Below are 17500 nucleotides of genomic sequence, written 5' to 3' on the forward strand. Positions count from 1 at the left end.
GATGATGAGAGTGAGTTCTGCTGGGTGGTGAGTGGGTTGAGTGTGTCCTGCTGGGTGGATGATGAGGATGAGTGTGGATCCTGCTGGGTGGGTGTGTGGGTGGAGTGTGAGTCCTGCTGGGTGGATGATGAGGATGAGTGTGGATCCTGCTGGGTGGGTGAGTGGGTGGTGTGAGACTTGCTGGTTGGATGATGAGGATGAGTCCTGCTGGATGAGTGAGTGGATGGAGTGAGTCCTGCTGGGTGGATGATGAGGATGAGTGTGAGTCCTGCTGGGTGGGTGAGTGGGTGGAGTGAGTCCTGCTGGGTGGATGATGAGGATGAGTGTGGATCCTGCTGGGTGGGTTAGTGGGTGGAGTGTGAGTCCTGCTAGGTGGATGATGAGGATGAGTCCTGCTGGGTGGATGATGAGGATGAGTCCAGCTGGGTGGATGATGAGGATGAGTGTGGGTCCTGCTGGGTGGATGATGAGAGTGAGTTCTGCTGGGTGGATGATGATGAGTGTGGATCCTGCTGGGTGGGTGAGTGGGTGGAGTGTGAGTTCTGCTGGGTGGATGATGAGGATGAGTGTGGGTCCTGTTGGGTGGATGATGAGGATGAGTGTGGATCCTGCTGGGTGGGTGGAGTGAGTCCTGCTGGGTGGATGATGAGGATGAGTATGGGTCCTGTGGGTGGATGATGAGGATGAGTGTGATCCTGCTGGATGGGTGAGTGGGTGGAGTGAGTCCTGCTGGGTAGATGATGAGGATGAGTGTGGATCCTGCTGGTGGGTGAGTGGGTGGAGTGAGTCCTGCTGGGTGGATGATAAGGATGAGTGTGGATCCTGCTGGTGGTGATGGGTGAGTGTGGATCCTGCTGGGGGATGATGAGGATGAGTGTGGATCCTGTTGTGGTGGGTGGAGTGAGTCCTGCTGGATGGATGATAAGGATGAGTGTGGATCCTGCTGGGTGGATGATGAGGATGAGTGTGGGTCCTGTTGGGTGGATGATGAGGATGAGTGTGGATCCTGCTGGGTGGGTGAGTGGGTGGAGTGAGTCCTGCTGGGTGGATGATAAGGATGAGTGTGGATCCTGCTGGGTGGATGATGAGGATGAGTGTGGATCCTGTTGGGTGGGTGAGTGGGTGGAGTGAGTCCTGCTGGATGGATGATAAGGATGAGTGTGGATCCTGCTGGGTGGATGATGAGGATGAGTGTGGATCCTGTTGGGTGGGTGGAGTGAGTCCTGCTGGATGGATGATAAGGATGAGTGTGGATCCTGCTGGGTGGATGATGAGGATGAGTGTGGGTCCTGTTGGGTGGATGATGAGGATGAGTGTGGGTCCTGCTGGGTGGGTGAGTGGGTGGAGTGAGTCCTGCTGGGTGGGTGAGTGGGTGGAGTGTGAGTCCTGTTGGGTGGATGATGAAGATGAGTGTCGACCTTCTGGGTGGGTGAGTGGGTGGAGTGAGTCCTGCAGGGTGGATGATTAGGATGAATGTGGGTCCTGTAGGGTGGGTGAGTGGGTGGAGTGAGTCCTGCTGGGTGGATGATGAGGATGATTGTGAGTCCTGCTGGGTGGGTGAGTGGGTGGAGTGTGAGTCCTGTTGGGTGGATGATGAAGATGAGTGTGGATCCTGCTGGGTGGGTGAGTGGGTGGAGTGAGTCCTGCTGGGTGGATGATGAGGATAAGTAAGGGTCCTGTTGGGTGGATGATGAGGATGAGTTCTGCTGGGTGGAGTGATGTCCTGCTGGGTGGGTGATGAGGATGAGTGAGTCCTGCTGGATGCATGAGTAGGGAGATACGTGGGTCCTGGTAGTTCAGTGAGAGGGATGAGTGGTTCCTGTTTGGTGAGTAAGGCATGATGAGTAGGTCCAGGTGATGTGGGTGGGTGGATAAAGGGGATGGATGAATCCTGGCTACTTTGTGAGGAGGGGAATTAGTGGATGTAGGTGAGTCTGTGAGACTATGAGTAGGTCCTGGTGGGTAGGTGAGGTGATGAGTGAATATGTGAGGAGGATGAGTAAGTCCTGGTTTGATGGGTGAGTGGGACCTGGTGGATGTTTGAGGGGGGGGGATGAGTGGGTCCAGATGGATGAGTGAAGGCTGTGAGAGGAGAGCGAGTGGGTCTTGGTAGATCTGTAAGGGGGGGACGATTATTTTCGGGGGGTATGTAAGGGGGATGAATGGGTCGTGGTTGGTATGTATGGGGGATGATTGGTTCCTCTGGGTATGTAAGGGGGATGAATGGGTCGTGGTTGGTATGTATGGGGGACGATTGTTTCCTCTGGGTATGTATGGGGGATGAATGGGTCGTGGTTGGTATGTATGGGGGACGATTGTTTCCTCTGGGTATGTAAGGGGGATGAATGGGTCGTGGTTGGTATGTATGGGGACGCAGTGGTTCCTCTGGGTATGTAAGGGGGATGAATGGGTCGTGGTTGGTATGTATGGGGACGATTGTTTCCTCTGGGTATGTAAGGGGGATGAATGGGTCGTGGTTGGTATGTATGGGGGACGATGTTTCTCTGGGTATGTAAGGGGGATGAATAGGTCGTGGTTGGTATGTATGGGGGGACGCAATGGTTCCTCTGGGTATGTAAGGGGGATGAATAGGTCGTTGTTGGTATGTATGGGGGACGCAGTGGTTCCTCTGGGTATGTAAGGGGGATGAATGGGTCGTGGTTGGTATGTATGGGGACGCAGTGGTTCCTCTGGGTATGTAAGGGGGATGAATGGGTCGTGGTTGGTATGTATGGGGGACGATTGTTTCCTCTGGGTATGTAAGGGGGATGAATGGGTCGTGGTTGGTATGTATGGGGGACGATTGTTTCCTCTGGGTATGTAAGGGGGATGAATAGGTCGTGGTTGGTATGTATGGGGGACGCAATGGTTCCTCTGGGTATGTAAGGGGGATGAATAGGTCGTTGTTGGTATGTATGGGGGACGCAGTGGTTCCTCTGGGTATGTAAGGGGGATGAATGGGTCGTGGTTGGTATGTATGGGGGACAATGGTTCCTCTGGGTATGTAAGGGGGATGAATGGGTCGTGGTTGGCATGTATGGGGGACGATTGTTTCCTCTGGGTATGTAAGGGGGATGAATGGGTCGTGGTTGGTATGTATGGGGGACGATTGTTTCCTCTGGGTATGTAAGGGGGATGAATGGGTCGTGGTTGGTATGTATGGGGACGCAATGGTTCCTCTGGGTATGTAAGGGGGATGAATGGGTCGTGGTTGGTATGTATGGGGGACGATTGTTTCCTCTGGGTATGTAAGGGGGATGAATGGGTCGTGGTTGGTATGTATGGGGACGCAATGGTTCCTCTGGGTATGTAAGGGGATGAATGGGTCGTGGTTGGTATGTATGGGGACGCATGTTTCCTCTGGGTATGTAAGGGGGATGAATAGGTCGTGGTTGGTATGTATGGGGACGCAATGGTTCCTCTGGGTATGTAAGGGGGATGAATGGGTCGTGGTTGGTATGTATGGGGGACGCAATGGTTCCTCTGGGTATGTAAGGGGGAGGGAGGGAACCATTAGATCCTGTTTTATTTTTCATGTTTTTGTGCATGAGAAGTAAACATGTACCCTTGCTTTATGAGGGGAAAATGAGTAAGTTTAGGCTAGTTTATGAGGGAAATGAGTGGGTTTGCCACACCCACCGAGTCCTCACGCATGAGGTAAGGGAATCGAGTGTGTGTGTCTGCACGTGAGTGTGAGGGAGTTCACGGAGTCATGAGGGGAGGGGAGGTGGGGGTCTCTCTCAAAGTGAGGAATATGAGTTAGATTCTTGTTCATGAGGGAGAAGGATTCGCGACGTAGAGGGAGTGAGGAATGGTTGTACGTGTTTGTGTAGTGGGGTTAGAGTGGGTCCTCCGTTATCATGAGGTGGGTGGGTGGGTCTGGATTACGGCAATCGAGTGGGTCTTGGCTGGTGTACGGAGGAGAGTGAGTGGGTCTTAGCTGGTGTACGGAGGAGAGTGAGTGGGTCTTAGCTGGTGTACGGAGGAGAGTGAGTGGGTCTTGGCTGATGTACGGAGGAGATTTGAGTGGGTCTTAGCTGGTGTATACGGAGGAGAGGGAGTGGGTCTTGGCTAGTGTACGGAGGAGAACAGGGGCAGTGACGGTGGAGAATGAGTGGGTCTTGGCTGGTGTACGGAGGAGAGTGAGTGGGTCTTGGCTAGTGTACGGAGGAGAGTGAGTGGGTCTTGGCTGGTTTACGGAGATTTTAGTGAGTCTTGGCTGGTGTACGGAGGAGAACGAGTGGGTCTTGGCTAGTGTACGGAGAGTGAGTGGGTCTTGGCTGGTGTACGGAAGAGATTAAGTGGGTCTTGACTGGTGTACGGAGGAGATTTGAGTGGGTCTTGGCTTGTGTACGGAGGAGAGTGAGTGGGTCTTGGCTGGTGTACGGAGGAGAGTGAGTGGGTCTTGGCTGGTGTACGGAGGAGAGTGAGTGGGTCTTGGCTGGTGTACGGAGGAGAGTGAGTGGGTCTTGGCTGGTGTACGGAGGAGAGTGAGTGGGTCTTAGCTGGTGTACGGAGAGTGAGTGAGTCAGCTGGTGTACGGAGGAGAGTGAGTGGGTCTTGGCTGGTGTACGGAGGAGATTAAGTGGGTCTTGGCTGGTGTACGGAGGAGATTTGAGTGGGTCTTGGCTGGTGTACGGAGGAGATTTGAGTGTGTCTTGGCTGGTGTACGGAGGAGAGTGAGTGGGTCTTAGCTGGTGTACGGAGGAGATTTGAGTGGGTCTTGGCTGGTGTACGGAGGAGAGTGAGTGGGTCTTAGCTGGTGTACGGAGGAGAGTTAGTGGGTCTTAGCTGGTGTACGGAGGAGATTAAGTGGGTCTTGGCTGGTGTACGGAGGAGATTTGAGTGTGTCTTGGCTGGTATACGGAGAGTGAGTGGGTCTTGGCTGGTGTACGGAGGAGAGTGAGTGTGTCTTGGATGGTGTACGGAGGAGATTTTAGTGGGTCTTGGCTGGTGTACGGAGGAGAGTGAATGGGTCTTAGCTGGTGTACGGAGGAGAGTGAGTGGGTCTTGGCTGGTGTACGGAGGAGATTTTAGTGGGTCTTGGCTGATGTACGGAGGAGAGTGAGTGGGTCTTGGCTGGTGTACGGAGGAGATTTGAGTGGGTCTTAGCTGGTGTACGGAGGAGATTTGAGTGGGTCTTGGCTGGTGTACGGAGGAGATTTTAGTGGGTCTTGGCTGGTGTACGGAGGAGAGTGAGTGGGTCTTAGCTGGTGTACGGAGGAGAGTGAATGTGTCTTGGCTGGTGTACGGAGGAGATTTTAGTGGGTCTTGGCTGATGTACGGAGGAGAGTGAGTGGGTCTTGGCTGGTGTACGGAGGAGATTTGAGTGGGTCTTGGCTGGTGTACGGAGGAGAGTGAAGTCGGTCTTGGCTGGTGTACGGAAGAGATTTGAGTGGGTCTTGGCTGGTGTACAGAGGAGAGTGAGTGAGCTTTGGCTGGTGTACGGAGGAGAGTGAGTGGGTCTTGGTTGGTGTACGGAGGAGATTTGAGTGGGCCCAGCCGAATGTGAGAGGGAGGAGTGATGAACAGGCCCTGGTTATCACCGAAGATGAGTGGGAGTATGGTTAATGAGGGGCATGAGAAACTCCCGACGTGGATGAGAGGGATGAGTGGGGAATGGTCGGTCCTGATGAAGAAGAATGAGTGGGTGTCAGGTGTCTGGAAGTGAGTTCGTGAGCAGGTGTGAGTCTTGCCACTGCGTTGTGAGTCGCCAGATGAGTGTGAGTTCGTGAGCCGGTGTGAGTCTTGCCACTGCGTTGTGAGTCGCCAGATGAGTGTGAGTTCGTGAGCCGGTGTGAGTCTTGCCACTGCGTTGTGAGTCGCCAGATGAGTGTGAGTTCGTGAGCAGGTGTGAGTCTTGCCATTGCGTTGTGAGTCGCCAGATGAGTGTGAGTTCGTGAGCAGGTGTGAGTCTTGCCACTGCGTTGTGAGTCGCCAGAATGAGGAATGGCTCGGGTGGTCGCGTGTTAATGAGGATAAATTGGGTCGGTAGATTTGGCTTAAAAAAAAAATGGTGTCATTTTCTCAGGTTAATGAGGTTGCGTTAAGAGTGCGTCACCCCTTGAGATGAGTGTGTTTTGTGAGTGTGTGTGTGTGTGTGTGTGAGGGCGTTACATAGTCTCTCTCTCTCTCTCTCTCTCTCTCTCTCTCTAGTGAGGGGGTAATGAGTGGATGGAAGTCCTTTTCTTTTTTATGAGGGAGAGGGAGGATGAGTGTGATCATGAGTGTGGGATGGGTGGGACGAGATGAGGAGACGTTTGTCAAATGAGTGTGTTGTCTCATGAGGGAGATGCTTCCTTCTAATGAGGATAAATGGGTTGGGTGATTAGCAGGATGGGTTAATGGGTCGTTTTCGTCTCCATAAATGATGATAAATGGGTAAATTGTTTATTGTGAGGGTTTGTGAGATTTCGTTCGATTTTAGAAATGAGGGAATGGCGTGAGTGGGGTGGGTCAGAACGATGAGGGAATGGAATGAGTGGGGTGGGTCAGAACGATGAGGGAATGGAATGAGTGGGGTGGGTCAGAACGATGAGGGAATGGCGTGAGTGGGGTGGGTCAGAACGATGAGGGAATGGAGTGAGTGGGGTGGGTCAGAACGATGAGGGAATGGAATGAGTGGGGTGGGTCAGAACGATGAGGGAGTGGAGTGAGTGGGGTGGGTCAGAACGATGAGGGAGTGGAGTGAGTGGGGTGGGTCAGAACGATGAGGGAATGGAGTGAGTGGGGTGGGTCAGAACGATGAGGGAGTGGAGTGAGTGGGGTGGGTCAGAACGATGAGGGAGTGGAGTGAGTGGGGTGGGTCAGAACGATGAGGGAGTGGAGTGAGTGGGGTGGGTCAGAACGATGAGGGAATGGAGCGAGTGGGGTGGGTCAGAACGATGAGGGAGTGGAGTGAGTGGGGTGGGTCAGGACGATGAGGGAGTGGAGTGAGTGGGGTGGGTCAGAACGATGAGGGAGTGGGTGGGCAGAACGATGAGGGTGGGGTGGGTCAGAACGATGAGGGAATGGAGCGAGTGGGGTGGGTCAGAACGATGAGGGAATGGAGTGAGTGGGGTGGGTCAGAATGATGAGGGAATGGAGTGAGTGGGGTGGGTCAGAACGATGAGGGAGTGGAGTGAGTGGGGTGGGTCAGAACGATGAGGGAGTGGAGTGAGTGGGGTGGGTCAGAACGATGAGGGAATGGAGTGAGTAGGAGGGTTCAGAACGATGAGGGAGTGGAGTGAGTGGGTGGGTCAGGACGATGAGGGAAAGTGGAGTGAGTGGGGTGGGTCAGAACGATGAGGGATGGAGTGAGTGGGGTGGGTCAGAATCGATGAGGGATGGAGTGAGTGGGGTGGGTCAGAACGATGAGGGAATGGAGCGAGTGGGGTGGGTCAGAACGATGAGGGAATGGAGTGAGTGGGGTGGGTCAGAACGATGAGGGAGTGGAGTGAGTGGGGTGGGTCAGAACGATGAGGGAGTGGAGTGAGTGGGGTGGGTCAGAACGATGAGGGAGTGGAGTGAGTGGGGTGGGTCAGAACGATGAGGGAATGGAGTGAGTGGGGTGGGTCAGAACGATGAGGGAATGGAGTGAGTGGGTGGGTCAGAATGATGAGGGAATGGAGTGAGTGGGGTGGGTCAGAACGATGAGGGAGTGGAGTGAGTGGGGTGGGTCAGAACGATGAGGGAATGGAGTGAGTGGGGTGGGTCAGAACGATGAAGGAGTGGAGTGAGTGGGGTGGGTCAGAACGATGAGGGAGGGATGGATTATGAGTAATGTGAGAGGGATTTGTTGATTGATGGTGGCTTCTAGTGAGAGGGATGAGTGGGGTTCAGTGGTTGCTTGTAGTGAGTGGGATTGTTCAGTGGTTACTTCTTGTGAGAGGGATGAGTGGGACTGTTCAGTGGAGGGCAGAGGAGGGCTATCATAAGGTGAGTGGGAATATTTCGTCTGATGGGTGAGATGAGTGGTGGGGTCATCGTGTCCACTGAGAGTGATGAGTGGGTGTTTGTTTGTAAGCCAAGATGGTTGATGGGGTAGTATTATATTCAGCGAGAGGGATGAGTGGGAATGGGTGTGTGAGTGAGTGAGGAGAGAATGGGGTTTACGTATCTAGTGAGAGGGATGAGGCTATTGTCGACCCTCGGATGAGTGGGGATGTTAGTCTGTCCCGAGAGGGAGAAAGTAGCACTCACCTAGCCAGTCGGATGAGTGGTATGGATGGCATTTAGGAGAGGAGTGGAACTCGTCAGCCACCGAGAAAAATGAGGGAGAGCTTCACGAAAAACCCTCATTAAACTGTGAGTTGCTTGGTGCTGGTAGGGTGGAGTGGGCTGTCGCGAAGTGACGCCCTTACCCCGAAGTGCAGAAAGAAGAGTGAAAGAAGGAAGGAAGGAAGGAAGGAAGGACATGGTGAGTGAGAGAAGGAATGAATGACAGGGAACTTATAGACGAAAGAAGCGGTGAATGAGAGATGGATGAAAGGACAGACGAATGAAGCAAGGAGGAAAAGAAGGAAGAGAATGAATGAAATGGTGGGTGAGAATGAAACAAGAAGGAAGAGAATGAATGAAATGGTGAGTGAGAGAAGGAATGAATGACATGGAACTTATATACGAAAGAAGCGGTGAATGAGAGATGGATGAAAGGACAGACGAATGAAGCAAGAAGGAAGAGGATGAATGAAATGATGAGTGAGAAAAGGAATGAATGACAGGGAACTTATACACGAAAGAAGCGGTGAATGAGAGGTGAATGAAAGAACTGACGAATGAAGCAAGAAGGAAGAGAATGAATGAAATGATGAGTGAGAGAAGGAATAAATGACAGGGAACTTATAGACGAAAGAAGCGGTGAATGAGAGGTGGATGAAAGAACAGACGAATGAAGCAAGAAGGAAAAGAAGGAAGATAACGAATGGGTTAAACGATGACATAATGAATGAAGAATTGAATGAAGGAATGCACCGTTTAGCCATAGAACCACGAACTTCGTGGAATATTGATGATTTAACAAACAATTTTAACATCTTTTTTTTATTAACCTGTGTGGTTTGTGTTGAATACCATGGTTCCCACACGAGGGTACATGATTAACCAAATGTTAACCCGTGTTTGTTAACTAACATACGTACAGTATTGCCCTCCTGGTTAACATGATAATGTTAAGAAATATTAACACCAGGCTTGAGAACGCCGGGAAAGACGTCTAACAACGGCTAACGTTAGAGAGGTGGGCGGGTTAATGTTAACCCCTGTTTGTTAACTAACAGACGTACAGCATAGCCCTCCTGGTAACACCGGTTAACATGACGATGTTAAGAAATATTAACACCAGCCTTGAGAACGCCGGGAAGACATCTAACAACGGCTACCGTTAGCTAACAACGGCTCACGTTAGCTAACAACGGCTACCGTTAGCTAACAACGGCTAACGTTAGCTAACAACGGCTACGTTAGCTAACAACGGCTACCGTTAGCTAACAACGGCTAACGTTAGCTAACAACGGCTAACGTTAGCTAACAACGGCTACCGTTAGCTAACAACGGCTAACGTTAGAGAGGTGGCGGGTTAATATGATGTTGGGAGAGTGGTGAATATGAGAGAATTTTGTGGGTTGTTAACCCGCACAGACCCGGGGAGAAGCGAGCGCTCGCCGCCATGTTAGGCCAATAAGGGCCGTATTTTCTAGGCCAATAAGGGCCGTATTTTATAGGCCAATAAGGGCCGTATTTTCTAGGCCAATAAGGGCCGTATTTTCTAGGCCAATAAGGGCCGTATTTTCTAGGCCAATAAGGGCCGTATTTTCTTGCCAATAAGGGCCGTATTTTCTAGGCCAATAAGGGCCGTATTTTCTAGGCCAATAAGGGCCGTATTTTCTGCCAATAGGCCGTATTTCAGGCAATAAGGGCCGTATTTTCTAGGCCAATAAGGGCCGTATTTTCTAGGCCAATAAGGGCCGTATTTTCTTGCCAATAAGGGCCGTATTTTCTAGGCCAATAAGGGCCGTATTTTCTAGGCCAATAAGGGCCGTATTTTCTTCGCCAATAAGGGCCGTATTTCTTGGAGGCCGTGATTTCGGCATGAGCCGTAATTAGCCAATAAGCGTTCAGGCAATAGGCGTATTTCTTGCAAGCCTAATGAGAGTAGCCTCTGTGTGAAGCCCCAGGATTGGCTAAGCTGTAAACCAATGAGCAGTAATTTCTATATGAAGCCCTGTGATTGGCTGAGCTGTAAACCAATGAGTGCAATGGTTTCTGTGCGAAGCCATGTCATTGGCTGAGTTGTAAACCAATGAGAGCAATGGTTTCTGTGTGAAGCCCTGTGTTTGGGTGAGTTGTAAACCAATGAGAGCAGTGGTTTCTGTGTGAAACCCTGTGATTGGTCAAGCTGTAAACCAGTGAGAACAGTGGGTCCTGTGTGAAGCCCTGTGATTGGCTGCGCTGTAAACCAATGAGAGTACCAGTTTCTGTGATTGGCTGAACTATAAACCAAAGAGAGCAGCAGTTTCTGTGTAAAGCCCTGTGATTGGCTGAATGCTAAGGGGTTTGGCTACATCACTTGGCTGTTGGGTTTTCCTTTCACGTGGCTACACTGTGAGCCAGCGAGAACATTAGGTTCTCGTACGTGGCCTTGTGATTGGCTATTCTCGTACGTGGCCTCGTAATTGGTTATTCTCGTACGTGGCCTCGTAATTGGCTATTCTCGTACGTGGCCTCGTAATTGGCTATTCTCGTACGTGGCCTCGTAACTGATTATTCTCGTACCTGGCCTCGTAATTGGCTATCCTCGTACGTGGCCTCGTAATTGGCTATTCTCGTAAATGGCCTCGTAATTGGTTAGACCACGAACCAGACAGACTCAGGCAGTGTGTGTGATATCTGCCTCAATATCCAACCCAGGTGTTGTAGACAACTCGGGTGGCTATACCGTGTGGCTATACGGACTATATCTCGAGGCTACACGGCTATACCTTGTGGCTATACGGCTATACCTCGTGGCTATACGGCTATACCTTGAGCGTGTGACTCCACCCGGGGTGTGGTGGACCCACGCGATGGAAGCCAAGCTCGCCTGCTCGCAACTAGGGAAGAGATCCCACGCTAAGAGGCGAGATGAACGCTCTTGGTTATGTAACACGTCCAATACAGTGGTACTCTCGCATCCTAACAAGCATTGTGAGTACGAATTGTGAGTACGAGTGTGGCTCCTCTTCCACCCAACCCACCCACCCACTCGTAGCTGTGGGAAAGACTTGTAAAGGGGGAAAGGAGACTTCATTGTGGTCGAATGGATTTGACCAGGAGACTCTCTCTTCGGCGGAGGCCATGGCCTCTTCTGCGTGTTCTTAGAGGGAAGAAAAACCAGTGCTGCTTTTGCATCTGCTGAAAGACTAAAGGGAGGGCGCCATTCTATATACGCTGGCGTAGACGGAAAAAGACACGTCCATGGTCTGCAAGAGAGAAATTGGCACCCAGGGCTCTTAGGCATGCAGTGATCATAGTCCACACAGCGATGGAATTATGCTGGAAGGGAGGGAGTGGTAGAACAGGAGGAGGAGGGAGACGGGAGGTTTGTGTTTACGTGAGCCCATTTCTCCCTCGGCTCTATAGACCTCCCAGGAACCCACATTGGAGCTGGCGCATCGCCGGTGGTGTTGAAACCCCCGCGCGTCGCGCGAGGAAAGGAAGCGCCTGCGGGTAAAATGATTTCTGAGTCGTCTTCCCAGAAAATGGAAAAAAAAAGATCAGAGCTGGATTGTTTTTAGCATATGAGATGCCTGTGTGTTTGTGTGGTGTCTTGTGTGGTCTCTGATGCCTGTGTGTTTGTGTGGTGTCTTGTGTGTGTGTGTGTTGTGTCTTGTGTGTTTGTGTGGTGTATGATGCCTCTGTGCTGTGTGTTGTGTGTGTCTTGTGTGTATTGGTGGTCTCTGTGCTTGTGTGCTTTGTGTGTGTGTATGATGCCTGGCTTGTGTGGTGTATATGGTTTTGGGATTTAAGACATATATTGATTCATTTGGTCATAAAATCCAGGAACGTATGTATGGGGATTATGTGATGAAGTGTGTGTGTGTGTGTGTGTGTCTGTATGTGTATATGTAAGCGATGCGAGGGCTTCGTACGCTCTTGTGTTGTGTGTGTGTGTGTGTGTGTGTGTGTGCCAGGCATGACGTCGGGGCTCAGCTGGCGTGGTTGGTATTAACGATGAAAACTCTTCCCCACATGAACACTTTGAGGAGAATGCGACAGTCCCTGTGACACACGTTTGTGTGTGTGTGTCTGTCTGTCTTCTCTCTCTCTCCCCCAGCCTTCATTGTGCCCACTTGTGTTACTATATCCAGTGTGTCCCCTCAGTCCTCCAGACATACATAGTGGGGGGATGTCGATGTTGTTTTGTTTATGGATACCATTATTTGTTTGTTGACGTGTGATAATCAGCATTATTATTATTATTATTATTATCATTACCAAAAGCCAGAGAAATCCAGGGTTTTTTTCCGTGTTTTTCTTTTCTATTTTATTTTTTTTGCAGAGGCAAATACTCAGTGCATGAACCAACTGGATGGCTTTCTTATTTTTGTTTTTTCATTTATATATATACATGCATATGTATATTTATATATATACATATGTAAATATTTGGTTTCCGACCCCGTTTCATACAGGAGCTGAGGGTATACTGAGTTTACATATGTCTGTCTGTGTCTCTGACCAACCAATTTATGTCAGCATTTTACTTCTAGGCAGCGTTTGACATTTTGGATGCCTAACTTTGTTATATATATATATATATATATATACACAACAGAAGCATGAGAACACGGGTTCGAAACTTCGTTGTGAACAAGGCAGCCGTTCAACCCAGCTGAAACAGGAGGCGCCTTGGCCTGTGTTGCTCTCTCTAACACAGCAGTTTTTGATTTTGCATGTACTCTATGCTAGTGAATCTTGGTTCGGAGATTTAGAAAGAAAGAAAAAGAAGGCTGAATTCATATCTGTTTTACCGAATATTTCGGTCCAGACAATTGGGGTCGTGTGGGGCCAGACTGCCCCTCCTCTGGGTCGTGTGTGTGTGTGGTGTGTGTGTGGGGCGAGACTGCCCCTCATCTGGGTCTCGTGTTGTGTGTGTGGGGCGAGACTGCTGCTGCCGCCCCTCATTTCCTCCGTTGGTGTGAGGAGTTCATCTCAAAGCAACGAGGGCTCTGCCGTGTGGTGTATTGCCGCACAGGAGTTTCATACCATCATAAAAAAAAAGGGAGGGGAACCACTGGAAGGTTGGCTGAAGACTGGATACCACTACATGTTCTCTGCACCTACAAATGTAGTGTCCTCTTGGCCCTTTTTATGCCAGTGGGACCCACCCTTTGGAGGAAAAGAAGAACCTCCCCCCAATGCGTTGTGAGCTGCGTGTGATCGCCACTCCTGCTGGCGTGCGCTATTCTCTGCCTCTCCATCAGGAGGTTTCTCAATGCTGTTCCTCATCTGGTAGGCTATTCAATGTGGCTACAAATTCTTTGATGTCTTAGTCGTATATATTTGACTCCATATTTTTTTTCGAGTTTCTCCTAGTGACTCGTTTTGATGTGTACTTATTGTGCCCCCTCTTCCTCTTCTTCCTCCTCCTCTTCTTCCTCCTCCTCCTCCTCCTCCTCCTCCTCCTGTGCTGCCTACCTTGGTTTACACGTCAGGTAACCCAGTGAGGAAGAGGGTGTAAACCAGTGTTTATGTGCAGTGTGGTTACGGGTGCTTGTGAGGTGACAGGCGGAGGGGTAGGCGGTTCGCGGAGGTGTTAGAAGGTCTCCACACCATGTTAGATGGTTCTCTACCTATGTAAGCAGGTCTCCACTGATGTTAGAAGGTCTCCACCCATATTAGAGTGTCTCCACCTATGTTCGAAGGTCTCTACTCCATGTTAGAAGGTCTTCACCTATGTTAGAATGTCTCCACCTATATTAGAAGGTCTCTGCTCCATGTTAGAAGGTCTTCACCTATGTTAGAATGTCTCCACCTATATTAGAAGGTCTCTACTCCATGTTAGAAGGTCTCCACTCCATGTTAGGAGGTCTCCAACCATGTTAGAAGGTCTCTAAGTAGTCTCCACCCCATGTTAGAAGGTCTCCACCTATGTTAGAAGACCTCCACCCATGTTAGGAGGAGGCCTCCGCTCACGTCAGGGGTGTTCTTCATACCTCCAGGCGAGATAGCGGAGTGTTCGAACCCTGCGCCACAGAGGTTCGAGACAGTAAAGACCAGTGAGTGAGGTTCATGTGTGTAAGGCAGTGGATACGAGGCTGTGTGGCAATGATGCTTCTGACCTGCCTTGTGATGTGAGATGGATCCTGGGGACGGAAGCAGGAGTGGAACTTGACCCTAACACTGAGGTGATTAGCTCGTCCTTGGCGCCTAGACGACAACTGAACCGTGATTATGAGACGACAATTGAACCTTGATTATGAGACGACAATTGAACCTTGATTGTGAGACGACAACTGAACCGTGATTATGAGACGACAATTGAACCTTGATTATGAGACGACAACTGAACCGTGATTATGAGACGACAATTGAACCTTGATTATGAGACGACAATTGAACCTTGATTATGAGACGACAATTGAACCGTGATTATGAGACGACAATTGAACCTTGATTAGAAGGGGATTGTAATCGACCCTTGATTGAGGACTGTGACTGAACCTTCGTACTTGTTTTTTTTTTGGGGGGGAAGGGGGGGACTGTAGTTAAAGCCAGACACTGAGTTGACGAGGTGAACCTTAACGCTGAGAGGTCGGTACATGTACGACAACCTTTGAGCTGAGATGACTTGTGTGGTGCTGAGGAGTTCACTTTGGTCGAGCGTAAGTGTGGTGGGAACTGGGTTAACTTTGGCTCTATGGAGAGAGAGTATGGTGTCCTTAAAGTGAAGGCTTAACTCTTGGTACAAAGGACTCTTAAATTGACCCTTGAAGTGGCTGGTTGAATTAGAGTGAAGAGTGGTTGGTAAAAAGAAAATGAATTAAGGTAGTGAAAAGTGGTTGGTTTTTTTTTAAAAAGAAAATGAGAACTGGGGAGACATTGTGGTTGAGTCTGGGTATTGAGGTGACTTTTGGGAAACATGAAACGGATTCAAGTTGAGTTTTTTGTACAAATGAGGAAGATGTTGAACTTTAGGGTCTGTACGTTAGTTCAGAGGGAGGAGTATTATGAGGTGTGTGTGTGTGTGCGGGTTCGAACCCCGACAGTCTTGCTGGGGATTGTAATCAACTCTCAGTGTTGATTGAGCGATAGGGTTGAACCTCGTCACTTGGGCGGAGTGCCTGAACCTTTGCACCTAGGAAAGAAGAGTGATGGAGCGTTGGTTAGCAACCAGTTGGCTTTTATTTCTGAGGGGAGATTACAGGTGTACCCTGATACTTATTGGAGAGCAGGATAGTCGGCTACCAGGATGCGAGTGTGGTTGAAACTTGGGGCACTGGGGGAATGAGGATGACTGAACCCTGGCGCAGAGAAACAGTTCAGTTGACTGACGATGTGAGGGGGAGATGAGACATCAGGGAGTGGGACTGAACCACTCGACCGAAGGAAGTACTCATTCTTGACACTGCCACAGGTGTGACTGAACCTTTTAAGACTCGAAAGTGACTGAACCTTGTGTGTGTGAGGGGGAGAGAGAGAGAGAGAGAGATTGTGCTTGACAGTTAGGTGGCGAGCAATTGAACCTAACTACTGAGTTGTGACTGAACCTTTGATGAGGAGAGGGAGAATCGAACCCTTACACTGAGGAGAGGTGACTGAAGCTTGCTATTTCAAAGTGTGTGACTGTTTCCTTGGCGCTGAGGAGCGTGACTGAACCCACTCGTATTGTGAGTGGTGTTTCTTGACTGGAAACACGAGCGACCAAACCTTAAGGTGATCTTTGAGGTAGACGAGACCCATTCGTCAGTGGTGTTTTCAGTGGTCTATCCGTTGCACAGTGGGGGAGAGTTCATTGTCACCAGCACAGAGGAGAAATAATCTGTTTATCATGTATTGATTTAGTAGTTTAAGGTGTTTTGGAGCGTGAGTGGAGCTTTTGGACATAAAAGGAGAGGCTACAAGACTAAAGAAAAGAATATTTGGAAGATGTGGCTATAATAATTAAGTCTTAAATAAGTATTGAGGAAGATGGGTGATTATTTTAGTCTCCCTGGACGAGGAGAGTAAATTGGAATAGATAAAAGAGAGTTTTGGGTTGATAAATATAAAGTTGTAAGTAGACGTAGATAAGAGGGTAGATAAATTACTGGTAGATTAATGACTGGTAGTATGTCTGGGGGAGGAGAGGAGATGCCAAAATTATTGACCCTCTCCGTCTTGGCCATTTAAAAAGGTTTCCCTGAATTTCATGTACTGGACATGTATAATGTATGTGTTTGATATTCACGAAGGAAAACGAAAGATTAGCGAATGAACGAAAAGTCAACGAACTGCCCCACAGGTATGATGTATTGAGGAGCCAAGATGGTACGTATGTTGTAGACTTTATATATATATATATATAATATATATATATATATATATATATATATATATATATATATATATATATATATATATATAATACATATATTTTTTTACTCACATTATTGTATTTTATACTTGCTTCACCATCCAATTTTCAGCTGGTATTATTGTATCTTATTGTATTATTGTTTTGTCTACCTTACCCCCACACGTGTCCCATTTTCTTTGACCGTTTCCAACAATTTTCAGCCAATATTTAACACCAGTTTCATCTCATTTGATGCATGCAGCTTAAAAACCTCTTTGTGAGACTTTCCCTTCTTAAATAAAAAGTGGATCCTGGGTGATACTCCTGTATTAAGATGGGTTCCTGCATTCGTGACCTGTTTATAAAGGTTTTTATTGGATGTATTATATACGTTATGATATTTATATACATATACATGTGGATTTGTATGTTTGTATGTTGTTAGCTACCTGAGTTTTGAGTGGTGAGGGTGTGCGTATGTGGGTTAACGGGTGTTTGAGTACGTGAAGGGACTTACAGTGGTGGCAGGTGTATATATATATATATATATATATATATATATATATATATATATATATATATGAGAGTGACTTGTAGGTGTACGCCTTGTTACGAATGACGTCTGGGTGTTACAAGTGTCTTAGAGAAGGACTAAGAGTTAATTCTTCAAAGGGATTTTTATAATTAATGAGTTTGGATGACTATTAGGTGAGTGTGGGTTAAAGAATTCTTACTTTCTTAAATAGCATGTGTGTGGTGTATATATATGTTGGAATTATATATGTAGGTCAGATGTGTTACTGGGTGCAGTGTGTGTGACGTCACGCATTCAGGCGTGAGCTGATTGGTAGAAAGTTTCGTTCAAGGTCAACACAGACTGGATGTTGTTTGGCCTAGGGTGGTGTGTGTGTGTGTGTGTGTGTGTGTACATGAATATGTGGCGGTATTCCCATGGCGCGCGTGTGCGTGCGTGATCGTGAAAAT

At 48.9% G+C, this 17500-nt stretch overlaps 1 protein-coding gene across 8 annotated transcripts in view; it reads left to right on the top strand.

Annotated features, from left to right (window-relative positions):
* The window catches only part of CASK (peripheral plasma membrane protein CASK), an 850717-nt gene that overhangs the window by 714350 nt on the left and 118867 nt on the right, over window positions 1-17500 (top strand). The gene's annotated exons all lie outside the window — the stretch shown is intronic.

Source organism: Panulirus ornatus, chromosome 46 (assembly GCF_036320965.1).
Source record: "Panulirus ornatus isolate Po-2019 chromosome 46, ASM3632096v1, whole genome shotgun sequence".
Lineage (NCBI taxonomy): Eukaryota > Metazoa > Arthropoda > Malacostraca > Decapoda > Palinuridae > Panulirus > Panulirus ornatus.